Raw genomic sequence first — 16,325 nt, forward strand, 5'->3', positions numbered from 1 at the left:
CTAAAGCTACAACATTCAGTTTGTTAATTCTACAACCGTCGTCATCACCCTCCTCGTCGTCGTTCCCATGTACAAGCCAGAAGTTCGCGCTTGCATATTTGATCCTTCACATCGTCGTCTTCGTCATCGTCACGACCGTCATCTTAGGTCAACACTCACAACGCAGGAAAAGCCGCAGTGGCAACGCTTCTTAAAGTGCAAGCGCGCTCCAAAAAAGCGACGAAGCGGCCTTCACAGAACATCTGCTTTCCCTTTACAACCGCACCGCCGCTGTCCAGTGCACCGGGTTGCGAGTCGCAAAACAAAACGCAGTGCGTTACGTGGTGTGGTGGAGAACAGCACCCTTGTGGCGGGCTGACTGACTGGGCTGGTGCACTCGGCTTGTCAAACATTTGTAGTCCCTGGTTCCCTGTTGAGGCTCGGTCACATTAACCGACCACCTCACTCACCCAAGAGGTGGTCAGATCTCTACTCTTTGGTTCTTTCGGTAAAGTCACGTAGGTGAAAAAGAAATAAAATAAAAATAATGAAATGAAAAATAAATTTTATTTACTTTTTTACTTTATTATTTTTTCACCTACGTGACTTTACCGAAATAACCAAAGAGTATGGAAACTTCAAATCCAGTCAGATCTCATCGGATTTCGAAATGTAAGCAGGACTGAGCCTCAATAGTGCCCGAGCGGTTTTTAACCTCCGCATTTAGAAACATACGTTTAGACTATTTAGATCATTTGGATTATTTTGCTGCTATAAAAATCCACGTGATAAGCCACTTTGTCGAGCTATCATTTGTGGCCAGGTCGCTTTTGAAAATAAGTGAATACCTCAGTGGGCTTTGGTAGGATGGGGTTGGTTTAGTTTACTTTGTTTGTGTTTGGATGATTTGTTTAACCGTCTTGCATCACTATCGTGTTGTTGTACAGTTTGTTGTTGTAACATTCTTACCATCCCCTACTGGATGTCTGTTAAAAAGAGCTTTACAGCTCATCGGATTCCTCCAGCAATAAATATTCAGACTCTGATAACGAGTGCTGTAGGCTGCTTCGGGGTAACAAGGGCAGTGCAGCAAAAAAATCCGTCGTTGTACTGCACTCCCATGCTCCCACAACCACGCTCCCTCTGCCTTCACCAACCCACACTGACCAGCGTGGTGAAACGTGGCCAAACAACCCCCCACAATCCGCACGGCGCGGCAAAGCCATCATCCAGCAGTGGATTGGGTGAGGGGGGCTGTACACGTGCACACGCAAATGACGACTTAAAAAATTAACCCGTAAAAACAAAGTTTTTCATTATAAATTCTTTATATGCGTGGCGGCTAGAGTCCTCTCGTCCTCTGGCTTGAGATGGCTGCCACCTATGGGTCAGATGATTGCCTGCCACCATTAAGCAATTGGTAATTAAATATAATTTTTTTTTCCTAAAAAGTGTAAAATTTTGGAGAAAAAAATTTCCACGAAAATAAATTGTCACGCACAACGAGTCTGTGTGCAAAATGTCAGCTCGATTGGATCACGGGAAGTGGGTTAAAAAACGACCGAAAGATTTGCACGGTCGTAAGCGCGCAAGCGCGCAAGCAAGTGAACTTAATATAAAGGATTTAAAAAGAAGACACCTCAGCCTTTGTCTCCCGTCACAGCCAAACGTTTAAGGGCGGAGGGATACCGCCAGCGGAGGAGATATCCTGTGTCATGGGCGAACCGTGGGCGGGGCAGCCGCGAGCCCCCCCCCCCCCCCCCCCCGAGACAGCTCACAAACCATCGGGCGTGGGCCCCACTCGCTTCTATCCAGAGGTGGGACAAAGTCATTGTTATGCAAGTCCAAGTCGAGTCTGAAGTCATCAAATTCATGACTCGAGTCTGACTCGAGTCCAAGTCACATGACTCGAGTCCACACCTCAGAGGTGGGACAAAGTCATTGTTATGCAAGTCCAAGTCGAGTCTGAAGTCATCAAATTCATGACTCGAGTCTGACTCGAGTCCAAGTCACATGACTCGAGTCCACACCTCTGCTTCTATCTGTGCGAGCCGCGCGTCGTGAGAGTCCTTCATATATATAATCACAGATGTGAAAGAGCAGAACGAGCCAGTGTGAGCTTTAGACAACGCCCTGCGGGGTCAACTGCAGCCAATTAAGTTTGAGTGAATAATTCACACATTTCCACGAGTTTCCAATTACAAGCTGTCAGTCACCGCCGCTTGCGTGCGCTGCTGCTGCTGACGAATGCGGGGCGGATTCACTTTGCTTTCGCGCGGCGCCTCGCTGCCGACTTTAAATGGAACAGCGGACAGGTGGAGCCGTGGCCACGATGGGAAACGAGAGCCCTCGCTCGGTCGTGCTCGTTTCACCTCCGTGGCCTCTGTCCCTGTTGTTCTCCATTGCAAGGCCCGTCAGGCGCCACCGGCGAGCCCCTGGTGGCCTTTAGTGCGGCCCCTGACGTGCAGACCCTGACACCACACAAGATGTAAAAACACCACCCCCCATCGTCATCGTGCTGCTGTCAATCCCAACAGTGGGTTTCAAATGTGCGGCGGCCCTCACACTGACGATGTCTTATCGGCGAAAGTGGCCAACCTCTCTGAAAATTAGTGAAGAGCACTGCCCTGTCCTCTTATCCCCTGCTGCGAGCTCGGACACAACAAATGCCTTTTTAACGTCGAGGCTCAGAGAAGAGGGAAACCCGTGTAAAGTACTCGTACCCAAGGCATTTCTGATTTGGCTGAGCGCTTTCTAGGAAAGCCGATGATTTTACATTGGGGGAATTGGGGTTGACGTGGTAGCTGACCAGGAAGCTACAGCATCTCTTCAGAGCCGCCTCGAGTCGCCGGCGCAACGGCCGCTCGTGAAACCGAGAAAATGCAGCGCACTTCACTTCGTGTCTGTAATTGTTTCACCGGGGACAGGTGGCGGAAATTCTAGCTATAGGCCCATGGCAATTTCAACCCCCCCCCCCCCCTTTGCGGTTTAAATAATGCAGAGGGACCATGCAAACCATTCACAGACAATCTGTCCGAATCAAAGCACGGTACAGTTACACCCCGATTTACGACTTCCCCTTTCACGTCGTTTCGCAAATACGTCCCGACGAACACCGCTACCAGATTTGCGTCGTCCCAACCCCACACTGACGTCGCTGGCAGCATCGTCCCTCCTTTCTCGTTATCCGTCGCCTCTCGGCCATTGCCTCCACCACCTCCTGCCCACGAAATCGTTTCGATTGACGTTGTTTCGATATTCGTCGTCGCACCTTTCAGGAACGCATCACGTGACGGGGATTTTGCCGTATAACCACCGCGTTCTCATAGCGATCGAATTGAATCGGTGCAGCAATGGACTGTCAGATGGTTACGGAAATCACAGATTCGAGAAGCTGGCAATGCATTCTCTCCATTCAGGGTGCAACGTGCATTTATAATAACGGCCGTCTTAAAAATAATTCAGCTTAAAACCGCCGCTGTAATTTTATTCGAGGTTCTTAATATATTTGCGTTGCATGAAAGAGTGGCTAAATATATAATAAAAATACAACCGCTGGGCTTTTGTGAATCCATGAGGAACAGCGCGTTAGGATTTTGCCGAGCGTTTGTGACGAGCCAGTGATTTGAGCATTTGCTCGGTGGCCACACATAATATGCCTACGCAGTGCAACAACGATGACAAGCACGCGCTCCAGCAGCGTTTGCGACGTTCAGACATCGGGTTAAGGTAGAAATAACCCGTTTTCAAAATGGAGAAACAGGAGCCCCCATCACCGATACAACGAATAGTCCACTCCACTAGTTTAAGCTCCGAGCTGTAAGCTGCGGCTCATATGAGAGCTAAAAAAAATAACTAGAAGATATTCAATAGCGTGGCTCCAGGGTAGTTAATCTGTCGTGTCCTTTATCTTATGTAAACACTAAGCACCTGTCCACTCAAAGTAAACGTCATTTATAACTCAAATGGGGCAATGGGCTGGTACAAATCCATAAGCCAGTGGTGGAATATTCTTGGTTCTTTCGGTAAAGTCACGTAGAAGGGAAACAATAAAATCCAGGTGTAGAAATTCCACATTACTAACGCGGGGGATAGTCTATCCATAGGACAATGACTGTTGACTTTGCCACAAAGCGGTACATCATTTTATCAACCATGGAGGGGGCACTGGGCTGAGTCAACCCCCCAACCGGGATGTGAGCTCGCAAACCTTCCAACTGCGTGGCGCTTGCTCCGCCGCTGAGCCTCCTGGCCAGTTCACGTGACCTCTATCGCGGAATGTTCTTTATTTATTTGCCCACAACATTAGCAACTTGCATTGAAGCTGCAATGTGAAATGCACACAAGGAAGCTGAACCTTGTCAGCAAAATTAACAATTCGCTTTGACGTCACGCGGTAAACTACAGGAAGAGTTACGCGAGGCAGAAAAAATAAAATAAGGGCCATATCCAAGCTATGTACATTTACAGGTTGTTCGAAAAAGATGGAACCAATTTCAAAGCTGTATATTTCACGATGGCAACATGTTACACTTACACAAAAAGTTACAAACGGTTTAATGAGTTATGTTTTATTAACCATTTTATAAATGCTCTATGTGCCCTCCACCTGCTGTACGGACAACATCGAGGCGATAGTTGAATTCGTCCCAAACGCCTCTCTTCTCACGTTTCCTCTGAGGTGCGTGGTCGCCCTGTGCTCTTCCCCTTACATCAACAGCCTGTTTCCTCAAATTGTCGGTACCAACGACGAATGCTCTTTGACATTGACGGATCAATGCCAAAACGCCGTTGAAATGCACGCCGCACCGCAATTACAGATTCAGTCTTGCTGAAATGCAGAACGCAAAACGCCCCTTGTGTTCCCGGGTCACCATCTTGCGAATGACTGAGGCTGTTTGTGCACTGAGAGAGGCATGGAGCTGTAATCATTTGAAACTCTATGCCCCGCCCTCTCTATGCCCCGCCCTTTCAAGTGGTAAGAGTTTCAATCATGGGCGGTTCGTGGTTGCAGAGATATAGCGATTTCAAATCGGGTCCATCTAATTTAAACACCCTGTAAATATGCCTCGTATTTATACAATACAAGGAAAATGCCTCGGGTTTCAAACTCCGAGCTAAGGTTAATGAAATTAATGAGCGTGCGCACCAGTGTTTGGGGCAAAATCCTGCGGTGAATTATCCATAGTTGACCAACCTTACTTTTGTTCGTATGTATTTATGTATTCATAGTTCGAATCTGCAGCTGTCTTTTGACAAGTTCTTCGGTTACCTGCGGTAAATTTCCAAGGGTTCATATAATTGTTATAGATCCTTTAGTTTTAACCAAAAGATTAAATACACTTATAGTGACGCGTGAAGCATTTCCAATTTTTCCAGGGTGACCTGGGTTAATGTGGCGACTCTCGTCAGCATAGCGGAGATGGTTAGTGTCCACGTACGCCTCTCCCTATCTCCAATCCAACGTTCGAAAGGTATCCTCCCATGTCGCGGCGAGACCATATATCCCCTTCTGCCAGAATCCTCTTCAAATTTGGCGACGTTTCTCCCCCTTGCAGATGGCGGCGGCGCCGACTCGGTCCGTCGGCAGGGTGGCAAAGCGGCGGGGCCGAGCTGGGGCATGCTCGTGCCTTCTGCTGGCAGCGCCCCGACCCGGACTTCTCAACGCACGCACCCCGGGCACCCCCCCACCCCGCCCCCCAATGTTTCTCGAGCTCACGGTCACAGCACAAATCAGCTTCGTGCCGTCAGGCCCGCAGCAGCATGCCTCGGAACTTCACGAACAGCCCAAACGTGAGCAGAGCCCTCTCAAATTGTAAATGCTGTGGGTTTACTCTCCAACACACAAGCGGTGTGCTGAAGTAGTAACTAATTGGCACGTTTTGTTTACATGACAAACCTTACTAATTGGCTGTGTCATGTGGCGGTAGGTTAACAACACGTTTATATTTACGTCATCTAACTCAAACAACCTTTTATCACTGATAATATTGGTCGATAAAGCCGCAGTGTTAAACAGAGCCCTCTCGCTCGCACGCTCACACCTGCCAGAGCGCGGCCTCCAGCCAATAAACCAGCCCCAGCAGCAACTCTCGATCTCAAAAATCCTGAGCACCACAGCGGCGTTCAAGGCAATGCCCTACAGCTACGCACAACCATGTGTAGTTGCTTCCGATCGTTGCTTCTACCGCATGACCGATATTGATTATTCTATATTTGTGGCTACTGTATTTTGTTCATCTTTATGGTCATTGCCTTTTGCTATTTGAAACCCAGCTTTACGTGATTTAATGTAATATTTGTCTGTTTTGTAATTATTGTCCTTGCCACTGTATCCCCCTTACGAAATCGATTTGTGTGGTCTCCATGGGCTCTTACCTGGGTCTGTCCGGGATTGGTGACCCATAAAGTATTTCTGCACCCAGCACACCACATCCTTCTCGTTGTGGCTGTGACTACCCATCACTTGCCTACTCTGGTCTACCATTGACTACTACTAAAAATATAAATAATAATGATGATGAGTCTATGACAGTCAGCGTGAACTATCGCACGATCAAAGTTAAACCCTTTCATTGAGCAAAACAAATTACTCCAATAACCAAATACCTGAATGCACACCGCATCTTTGGTTCTATCCTCTGCTCAACCGGGAGATGAAATAATCCCACTGCTCTTTGGGCAAAGGGTGGCCTGGCAACAACGAGTCGCCACTTCAAGAGGGAAATATTGGAAAGGGGTTCTGTTGTTGTTGTTGTTTGTAAGCAGCATGTACGATGGCACCGGCTGCTGAGCGGATTAGCCGCCCGTCGCCAGGAGGTGACTTCCCATAATCCTCCTGGCGACCTCCCCGGGTCCCGTGACCTCGAACCGGTCGGGAGCCGTGTCTCGTGTTACGCAAGCCGTTTTAATCTGCAAAATCGCTTCTCGTTCCCCTGCGTTTACTTTTTCGAGATCTTAATTAAACCCTTTCAATTTCATATATATATGAGAGAGAATAAAAAAAATCGTAGGAGGTACATTTTGCAAGCATTTAATTCCGGAAATAAAAGTGCCTCTGTGTGTGTGTGTGGCAGTGAAATGCTGACGCAGCGCAAACTGTTCACCAAAATGCTTTTTTGGACGTCAAACACGATCCACGCAATGGCTGATGTTCAAGCGTTAACCCGTTTTGACAACAAAATGGGCTTGTACTGCAGTTGAAAATTGTTCACTTTTCAGCTTCGTTTAGGAACATAACTAGATCCGGCAATAACCGCTCTGAACGAGGAACAACCCTGCATCTCATCGCGCGCAGTTTTCATCCGAAGGAACTTGCGGGGCTGCTGCGAGCTGCTCATGTCCACGCAACGGCACCGCGAGCCGCCCGAACGCACAAACGAGAAATCCGCCAACAGCCTGGCGGCGTCACGAGGATCGGGTGGCATTCTCCCCGCGATTGTCCGGGGAAGGCCAGACCCGGCAACTTTGCGACGGAATGGGCGCACCCCCGAGTGGCCTGGTGCCAATTTGCATATTGGCGACACGCGAGGAAGGCCCTGGGGGCACCTCCACGGGGGGCGGTGCTCGGGACACGCGGACAGAGGGACACGCGAAACGACGCACCGGGCTCAATCGGGCCGGGAGCCTTTGAGGTCGAAACTGTTTGCCCACGGAGGTCGTGTGAACGAATGCAACGATCACCAGGCTGTGCCAGGGCTGTTAAGGACAAACGGCTCTGGCTAAGGCTGAGCATTTCACTCTATAAATTACGAAGCTAATCTTTCTTTATTTCACCAGGTAAGGAACACCAAGCTATACGGTTCTTATTCAGGAGCGAAGCTGGCCACAAATGATAGCTCACCAAAGTGGCTTACCACGTGGAAATGTAATTCACAGCAGGCAAATACTGCGAAAGCATGTTACTAAATGTGGAGGTAAAAACCAGAGGACCCGGATAAAAATCCACGCGATCACGGGGAGAACACGCAAACACCAAATATACAGCAGGCGTCACGGTCGTGATCGAACCCACGACCTCCTGTATACCGGACAAGGTAGTTAACATCTTGCCCCCATGGCACCCCTTCAAATGTCCACCACTTTACAGACGAGCAAGACATACACCCCCGGCACAGTGAGACGGCTTAGAGGAATCCGCTCTTGAGTTGTAGATTCACACCTCGGCCGTGCGTCCTGGGCTGCTGTGGAGTTTCCTTCACAGCAATCTTAAAACGTACACTGGAAAATCATGGACGGGCTTGCTGTCGCCGTGACGTTACAACGACGCGTTTTAATTTATCAGAACAGCTTTGTTATATATATATTTTATTTACGACGGTTCGGTACTCCATCAGAGTGCTGCAGAGACACCTATGCACTGCCAATACGTAAACATTGATGCAAGCGGCGCCGGAGTGCCATCGCTAGTACCGTGATGACCCTTTCGATCATTACTTTAAAGACGCATGTCTGACTACTCAGGAACCACAGCCCAGGCGTGGGACCAGCAAGGGAGGAACTGTTTGGGTTCTCATGTTGCCCCTCCTGTTATGTTTACCACGTCGGAGGTCGGAGTGCCGAGCTGGCAAAATTAAGATCGAGCGTTCAAACCCAGGCTTCAAAACCGCCTGTGCTCACACCGAGGTTCCCAAGTGTAGCGATTTCCATCATCTCGGCTTGGTCACCGACTTGAGTGCACAAAAAATGCCATCACGCTCAATTCGGTTTCCGCACTCAACGTGGCCAACTTCCGGCTCTGAGAATTAAACGCGCATCGGTTTGACGATCACATGACGAACATTAACTCCCTCGGTGTGGGTGAGAGAGTGCTGCCTACTCCTGCGTGGACCAGAGGTCACCCGGAGGGATCTCAGATGTAGTTCCGCAATATCCTCCTCTGCGGGCCGTTCTCCCAAACAACGCCCTGCGAGAGTTCCGCGTGAATCCTTCGTCGCAGAACGCAATCGGGATAGAATTGGGTGGAAAGAGACACAGACATCATGAAAAAAACTTTCCACCACTCTAGCCAAAATCACTCTCGGCCAATGAAGCGCCACTAGTGACGCAAGACCGACCGCCCGCCCGTCCGGCGAGCGCCGGTTTCAGGGCACGTCCCCAATGTCGGAGCATGAAACCGTTGCGCTCTGTTTCATCAGCTCCCTAGACAACCGACGTGGAAGTGTAAATAGAAAATACCGGGGTGGCAGCGGTGACGTACGTCGGTCAGGGACATCTGCCAGTTCATCGAAGCCTTTAAACTCAAACGAGCACGATGGTTTTACACTAACCTTAGCGGACAAACTAAACGTGATAGTCGAGAATTCTTCAATAACCAAGTTACAATCACTCAAAATAAAATATTACCACCTGTTGAAAAACTAATAAAATTATATTCAGAATCGTTTAGACGTTTATAATTCCACGCTAATTTTCCTCAGAAAACGGCACAAGTCCGGTGTTAATTTACATATTTATCGGACACAATTTCTTTAGAGTTCCATTTCAACCCTTTCTCAAACCAACCACCACCGACTTCTCCAAACGCAGGCCAATGCTGACGGCGGCGCAGTGGGTACGCCGGGCGCTCGAACTCAGTTGGCACGGCGCGACCGGATCGGCGCTTAATCAGTTCTCAAACGGCACTCACGCTTTCAGAGTTGCCGGGCAGATGTGCCCTTTCACGATCCGCCATCTGGCTCACGTTTACGCCCGACTCCGCCGCAACCTTCGCTCAGTGATTCGCAAGGCCACCGCCGCCGCCGTCGACAGCAAGCGCGAGAAATCGACAGCTCGCACTCCCCCCCCCCCCCTCTCGTCACGGTGGAATCGAAAACAAACGGCGGGACAAAAGCGGTGCCGTCGGCTGCGCGAGCGCGCGGCTCAGCGGGGCGGCCCGGCACGGCATGGCCCTGGTGGTGGTGGTGGTGCCGACAGGCAGGGGGGGCCTCGGGGCTCCCTGCCAACCTCCCGTCCCCCCCACCCCCCCCCAACCCCCCAACAACCTCCAACAACCTCCAATTACATCAACAAAGTGATGTAGCGCACAAAGCGAACGACACGCGACGGCGGGCGATCCGTGTCCGTTGACTCACGACGGCAGCACGGCCCCCGGCGCTGTTCCGTACCCACGGGTGGCCGCGGTCGGGGAGGGATTGTGGAGCTAAGGCTTTGTGATTAGTATGGAGAGGGCACGGCGGGCGGAATTAACCCATTTCGTTTTGATTTACGGCATTGGAAGGCCACCGTGATTAACGTATTCGGCAAAAGATTTTCTGGGCTCAGAGAGAGCCAGACCCTTGCGTAGCGGTGAGGCGCACAGGACGTGGCAACATTCACGATTTAAGCATTCGAACCACAAAGCCTGAGCAACCAAGGACTTCTACTAAGGGCGCACGTACTCGCGGGAACTCCGCCTGTAAAAGCCAGCGTGGCGCAAGAAAGAGCCACGTTGGATTCCGACTGCCGTGTACCGTCGCTTCGTATCCGATGGCATGGGTATCGGATAGCAGTTGACAATTTTGAAATCATCCGTAAAAAAAATGCGGTCACGACTTTCTCCGCGCACGCACGCGAGCATGTCTGCGCACGTTTTGTGAATTAATGCCTGGTGCGTGTGCGTAAATGAGTGAGTGCGATCGCGTGCATTTATAAAAACATAAACCTCCCGCGGAGGTGAAAATATGGCCCCGATAAGCCAGTCTTTTGTGTGACTTTGAATTATTTAGTCGCGTTTCATGAGGGATTACTTGGTTTTGTTGGAATCAAAACGTTTGTTGGGTGGAAATCGGTCACTTAAAATCGCTCGCCTCCATGGACCTCATCAGGGCGGCACGGAAAAATGGGCATGACTTGCCCACGTGCGGTTAAAACTCTTCCAATGAGATACCACCGCGCCCGTGCGGTCCTCCCAGGGAAGCCGCTGTCACCTGCAATCACGAAGCCACAGCTCAGCCGTGCACCCTGGCGGTGGCTTGCACATGAAAAAATCATAAACACCTCCACGCGTAAATAAATGAGTGGGAGCCCACGCAGCCGGCAAGGAACGGACCTAATTATTCATCGTCACCAGGAAAGATCGCGCTGGGACCGAGAGCGTGTGTTTGTGAGAGAGCTAGGAAGGATGCGGTCGAGAGCGATATGGAATACGAATAATTGTTACAAAAAAAGTATTTTACAGCCGTATGCCAAGCCACTTCTGGATCACGGCCTCCCGACACCATGCCAGTCATGGGGGATGATTGACCAACGCTTGACCACGCTGGTCAGCGTGGGGGTTCGTGAAGAGGGAACCCGGGACAGGTTCGTATAATGTTAGCCGCGGGTGGGAATCGAACTCGGGTTGTCGGGTTCGTAGCGCTGTGCGTGAACCGCTCTGCCACTGCTACACCACATGAAATATAAAATTACAATGAAACTGCTTAATAATTATGGTGTCTGATCAAAATAATTATGTCTCATCAAAGCAACCAATTGACAATGCACATTTCACCAATTATTCCTCTGCAAGTCGTCTTCATTTATACGGTTTGCAAGCTATAAAACGTGACGCACTCTCTGTTCGTGACTGCAATAAAACACGGAGAAACGTGCACACGCCGCCTTCGCTGCTCCCGTCACATTGCTCGGCCAGGGTGGTCGCACAGCGCTCTCAGGTTCGGCTACGGCCACGCAGCACAGTTGCACCAGGCACTCTCCAGGATTTCTGTGGCATCTTTCGTCAGTTTCCTGTGGCGCCGCCACTGCTTTCTCGAGCTGAAAACGGCGCACCGTTCCGCCAGTGCGTGGAGCGAGCGAGCGAAAGATCAAACAAACGAATGAGTGAGCGGCAACGGAGGGCGGCGTCGGGGACCGGGCACGCCGCTCGCTCGGGTCACCTCAACCTCTCGACGATCCCCGCGGGCGGCGGGCGGGAGAGAAGCGCGCGAGTCGCTGCCAGGCCCAGTTCAGACTTCGTTTTGGCAACTCGGCGGAGGGAGAAGCCAGCGCATTCCTCGCGTCTGCCGCGCGCATCGGAGCTCGCATGAGAGCGCGGGCGGAGTTTGCCAGCGCACTTCCGCACGCAAACACGCGTGTAAGCACCGCACCTCGAGTACGGTCGTATTGAGCGAGGCCAGGTGGCTCAGAGCGAGAGCGAGCGGCTCGCAATCGTTAGCTCGCGAGTTAAAATCCTGGTTAGGGGGGTTGAACTCAAACAAACATCCAATATTTCTTAAATGTTTACTATTTTGTGTGTATGTTGATGAATTGTCACAATTCAAGGTCACCTGAATATAATATAACAGCACTTGTGTCAATCCACAGCTGGCATGGGCCACCCCACACATGATCCGATTGTTTTTTTTTAACCATACTTCTCCACTTTGTGTCAGTGCTGAATGGTGAAGGCTGGATACATAGACAGTACAGAACAACAACGGAATTGGCTTCACTGCCCACCACGTGGCCAGATTAATTTACAGGCCGATATAAATCTGAACATTATAGTGTATACTACAGTACAGTGTCTTGCCAAAGTGCTTGCCACATATTAAACACAACACTTTGCTGATCTCGGCAAGGAGCATAAACCATCACCACACGAAGTCCGGTGGTCATCCTCCTAGCAGCAGCTTTTGGCTAAGCCACCGAACAAAGACGGCCACCGCACCGCGGCGCTTTCAGACGCGCTTCTACGCCCGTCCAGAACACTCTTCCTTTCGATATTAGCAAGCCACTGGGAGCGATGCACTATTAAATCTCAATTCTTGATAACTGCTTTTTCCATTTAAGTTTGTCGCCCTTCCCACGCACCTCCGATTATCACGGTTGGCTACGTCCGGTGCGAAAGAAGTTCAACACACACAAACACACACACATATACTCCTACTTTAAAAGCGGCTAAAAATATATTTGGGCGCTGTTTTATTTTCACGAAACCCGTCCCGGCGTATTTAACTGCCGCCCTCCCCCCACATACATGACGGTGTCCACTCCACTTTGCAGCGGAGGGTTGTGTAAGGTGGACTGCGCGGAGTCGGTGACGACGTGCCGCACTGCGCTGGTCACGGAGCGGCCGTGGCCAGATGAGCACGACGGCATCCAGGGACGGGCGCAGCCGTCGCGATCCCGAAACGTGCGTGGCGAGCACGGCAGACCTTGTCAGGGATTTGCGCCATCGCAGGCAGACGATCGGGTTCACTTTTCGCGCAGTAATGCGGATGAGAAACACCCCCCGCTCAGCCCGGGCCCAGCAGGCCCCGGGACATGATTTAATGATTGTGCCATCTGCTTCATAAGTGGCACCGCGTCATTCGTAGTCTCAGGCTCCGGCGGCGGGCGGCACAGTTCAAGGGGCGATGAAATTTCAGATTTGTGCGGGCTGGAGGGCAAGTGGCAGGGTAACCAACTTTTAAAAAAATAACTCGTCCACTGTGTATATCAGAAGTCCTGTCATGGTCCTAACCAACAAGCAGACGTCAAAAATGCCACCGGTGCACAGGGGATACCATCCATATGACCAAACAGCACCGGTTGAAGGTGACAGTCCTTACTGTGACAACAATGATCCACATTTGGCAGGCAGACGTAATACGTAACACGGCCCACATTACCGTCGCTGCTTGAAATGCACGAGGCCCCATGCTGTACGCAGTAATCGCCCCGCAGTAATAACGCGATAATGCGATTTAGCGAACCTCTCTCGGACATCAGCTTGGCCATTGTGCACACTCTTTCGCTCCTGTTTCACAAATGAGATTCCTGAAACGGCTATAAACGTACCGACCGGAAAGCCGATTTAATTGCAACGAGCAAAATGAACAGCGTTAGGAACGCGGCTTGCGTGAGGTTTTACAAATGCTTAGCTCGATTATCTTGTTACGAATGTTTATCTTCACTAAGACGCATTTACTGCCGTGGTCTTGCCATCCATTTTCGAGCGCCTTAATAAGTGGGGTAAAGGGGGGCGGGGGGGGGGTATGAGGTGGGGGCGTAATCCCCTCTGGGTTCCACATGGAGACTCTAGGACGGCAGCGACAGACGATGGTGCTAAATAAAGCGGGGGGGGGGGGGGGCGAGGGGGGGGGGCGAGGGGGGGGCGACGTGAAGGGGCCCGGTGCCCAAAGAGCCCGAAGTGCTGCCCGGGTTGCGTCGCGTCTCGGAGGCGAGTGTTGGATAATCCGTGGACGGGAGGCCACCGTGCCCAGGTGTCGCAGGCTACCGCGGGGGGGGGGGGGGGTTTGTTAACGGCAGATGTCAGTGAGGATAACAAAAAATGATATAGTTCTCGCGTTGTACTTCTCAGCTCCCACGTCTGCGCTCCCCCACCTCTCTTACCAGCCCGCGCTGAACAGCGTGGCGAAGTACGGTCAAATTGACCCCGCCACGTGCCGCACGGCGTTTGGGAGGCCCTCATCCGGCGGCGTCGTCGGCATCGGCACAATGCGGTGCCCGCGTCGCCACTCGCCGCCGAACCCGGGGCTCTCGGTGCCCCGAGGCGCACGCGGCGGGAACTCTCGAGGCAGACATTTGCGGGACGACGCTGCATCTTTTTGACAACCAGAGACAATTAATGATTCAGTGAACCAATAATTCCAGCTTGACGAAAAGTCGTGTTTTGTAAGTTGATATTTTCAACTGGGTGTTCCTCCGTAGCGCAGATTCATTTTGTTACTCCCTGGTGGAGGTTTTTGCTCCAACACAGCTGCAAGCGGCAAGCGTCTGAAACAGTTCACCGACTGAAAACCAGACGGTCAATTATGCAAACAAACTGTACACGCGGTTGTCTAGCCTGAAGAATGCGAAACAAAACGTGATGAATGCTGTGTATTCATCGTCGACGTCTCCCCAACCGTTTGGCTTCAAACGTTGGAAACTCGGCCCGTGGGCCTCATCCAGGCCAGCGCGCCGGGCCGAGGCGGCCACTGTCTCAGTGCCCCCCCCCCCACCACCACACTGAACACCCCCGGACACCGTCACGGGCGTGCTGCGTGCTGGCGTCAGGGTACAACATTTGCAAACTCTGAAGGTTGCCAAACTGCTCAGTTGGAATTTACACGTCGCGAAATCATCGCTCCCTACTGGCAGACACGATGCTCGTTTGCGGGTCAGGTGCTGAGTGACGGACAGCTGCCACTGGCCGTGTCCTCCCTGTGGCGTAAAGGAGGCCACTGCATTGATAACAGACCATTGTGAATATCATTAATAGCAGGCCAAAATGGTCATGAATAGGGGCAGTAGTAGATATGTAGACACGTCATCTCTAACCGATGGTTACACATTTGGTCACAGTCAGACGAGAAGTGAAATACGGTAATGGATGTCTAACAACGGCACAATTCTGTTCCCCAATGTGAACGATGTCACCGCTGACTTTCAGGAAGTTTGTCTGCTGCCAGGCAACATTTGCAGTATCGCGCAAAAAAAAAACGGAACGAGCGGTACGGGACAACAACGCCAAAGCGCGGAGGGATTTCGCTTTTCGGAGAGGTTTTCGCATTTTCTTTCTCGCGCGTGAAAATAAAAACCCAAGACAGCAACCGACTCAGAAGCGTTGCAGAACAAGCGGAGCGCTGTGCGCCGGCTGGCATTGGCGTGGGCGCCGTAACGGGTCCCGTCTCGACCGTCGGTAGACAGCAAAGTGAGGAATCCTCTAACCTCATGCGCTTCTGTGGCCGTCTGGAACGCTCTCCCTTCTGATATTAGGAAGCCACTGGAGTTATGCACTTTTAAACCATCTCGATTTAAAAAAAATTATAACTGCTTTTTAGTGTTTAGTTTGTTGTCCTTCCCCTGCACGCATCTCCGATTAGCACGGCTGGCGACGTACGGTGCGAAAGAAGTTCAACATACGTACGCACACACGGCCGCGACACGAGACGGAGATAAAAACGCGAATGAAATGAGAAAACGTCGGGACACAAAGAAATCGGTGCCGGTGGCTGTGTGGCACGTGAAGGGCCCTTGCTTTTGTAGCGACGCTGTTAAGTTGAATTGGGCGTTCGCTTTTGTTTGCTTTGTAGTCCTTCCCCCACACCTCCGAGTAGCACGGCTGGCTACGTACGGTGCGAAAGAAGCTCCGCATATTTGCACGTACAAAGAGCTCGGCTCACCAAACCCGCGCGGCGCCGTGGAGACAAGCGAAGCGGCGGCGATTGCAAAACCCCGTTGCCTTCCCCCGGCGCCGTCGTGCCGCTTGCCCTCGCCGCAGCTGCGGCACGGCACCGCTCCGCAGCTGCATCTATAATTACCCCTTGCGCTCGCGAAGAGGCGAGGGTTGCGATCATGGGAACGGTGACGGCTTCGAACGCAGCTGTGCTCGGCGCCGGGCTGCGCCCCAACTGCCGCGGGACGCCTTCCTGGCGAGCGTTCACAGTTTCTGGAAATTG

General features: G+C 51.4%; 1 protein-coding gene across 3 annotated transcripts in view; it reads right to left on the bottom strand.

Moving 5' to 3' along the window:
- The window catches only part of LOC133349782 (retinoic acid receptor beta-like), a 181,978-nt gene that overhangs the window by 59,142 nt on the left and 106,511 nt on the right, over positions 1–16,325 (bottom strand). The window contains exon 1 of one of the 3 annotated variants that reach the window (XM_061563522.1): positions 7,086–7,227. The exons of the other annotated variants lie outside the window; for them this stretch is intronic. The gene's annotated coding sequence lies outside the window, so the exon portion shown is untranslated. Of the gene's footprint in view, positions 1–7,085; positions 7,228–16,325 lie in introns of those variants that run through there. 3 annotated transcript variants of the gene reach the window in all.

The sequence above is a fragment of the Lethenteron reissneri genome, chromosome 31 (assembly GCF_015708825.2).
Source record: "Lethenteron reissneri isolate LAM-NWPU_2019-01 chromosome 31, ASM1570882v1, whole genome shotgun sequence".
NCBI lineage: Eukaryota > Metazoa > Chordata > Hyperoartia > Petromyzontiformes > Petromyzontidae > Lethenteron > Lethenteron reissneri.